At 45.5% G+C, this 1,460-nt stretch overlaps 1 non-coding gene across 1 annotated transcript; it reads left to right on the plus strand.

The window, feature by feature from the left end:
* Window positions 1–954: 954 nt before the first annotated feature.
* Window positions 955–1,061, plus strand: LOC117128705. The gene has a single exon (XR_004452099.1). It is a non-coding gene; the product is annotated as a small nucleolar RNA R71 (small nucleolar RNA).
* The last annotated feature ends 399 nt before the right edge of the window (window positions 1,062–1,460 follow it).

The following is a 1,460-nucleotide window of genomic DNA, read 5'->3' on the forward strand; positions in this document are numbered from 1 at the left end:
AATTCTTCATGAGTTAGAATTCGAACCGTATTGCATTCAGTCGAATTGGCAGACAACGTCGATCGATGACTGGAATAATCCGTCCATCGATCTTCATCATGGTCTGTCGATCAATGCGAGTTCATCGACATCGGTCGACACCATTGCGATCCGCCGAGACTCATGGAGCTTTCGATTTCGAAATCTCCTTCCTCATGCTTTTCATTTCTCACCACTTGCCAGAAATCACCATCTATGATGGTATTTACGTGGTGTTTTCCTTTGTCGGCTCCTGCCTCTCTAGCGAAAGCTTCTTGCCTCTTTATAGTCTCGCCCGTCTGAATTACTTGGGTTTCAAGTTTTCTCACTTGAGTCCCTAAGGTCTCGATTTTGGTGTTCAGATTGTTGTAGGCAGAGTCTATCTTACCGTTGAAATCCACAGTGATTTGTTGTTGTCCCAACAGTACTCGATCAAGCATCTCTTCGATCTTGCTTTTCTGAGTCTGGGGTGGTGGATTTTGGTAGTAAGAGTTCGAGTAGCTCTTGCTGTTGTTGAAGGGTTTTTGAAATTGTGAACTTTGGTTACTTCTTTGGCCATTTCCTAAGAAGTTTCTGTTTCCGCCCTGGTTTCCAAATTTCTGGAATCCGGTACCTCCGATGTAGTTCACATCTTCTTCTCTTTCTGTATCTGCTACTTCTCCTTCAGCTGAACAGACTTGCTTCCTAAGAAGCTCGCTCACCACATCTAACTTAGCTCTTACTTCGTCCATCTGTTCCTTCCCGATAGAGGCTACAGACTTCTTCCTTTCAGAGTCAGTGTTTTTGGTGCTGCTGCTGTTAGCAAGGTTTTCGATAAGTCTCACAGCTTCCAACAGATTCCGAGTAGTGAAGTTTCCTTCACTCGCCGTATCAACAGCCATTTGATACTGTAAGGCGAGACCTCGGAAGAAAGTGCTTAGCAGCTGCACTTCATTAAATCCGTGGTGTGGACAGTCTCGCTGGAAGAACCTAAATCTAATCCACGCATCTTTGAAAGACTCTCCAGCCTTCTGCGAGAATGTGGAAATTTTGTTTCGAAGTTCTTCAGCGCGCGACTCATCAAAGAAGTTTCGTAAGAAAGCATTCTTGATGTCGCTCCAGGATGTTAAAGATCCTGTGGGTTGCTGCCTAAGCCAGTGCATTGCTTTTCCATTAAGCGTGTATCTTAAAAGTTTGCACAGCAGGTAATCTTCGGGGACTCCTTCCATCCGAATGGCAGCGATTAGATCCTTGAACCGTTCCAAATGGTCCATAGGATGCTTGTGCGGTAACCCATAGTAGGGTATCTGCGACACGAGAGTGTAGTATTGAGGCTTCAGCTCGAAATTCTGCTTCTGGATCTCCGGAAGTCGAATAGCTGATCTGTTGGAATAGTACTCATCTGGGCGATTGTAGTCGGCTAGTGGTTTCGATCGAGCGTCCTCATCTACAGGTTGAGCAGC

This window comes from Brassica rapa, chromosome A09 (assembly GCF_000309985.2).
Source record: "Brassica rapa cultivar Chiifu-401-42 chromosome A09, CAAS_Brap_v3.01, whole genome shotgun sequence".
Taxonomy (NCBI): domain Eukaryota; kingdom Viridiplantae; phylum Streptophyta; class Magnoliopsida; order Brassicales; family Brassicaceae; genus Brassica; species Brassica rapa.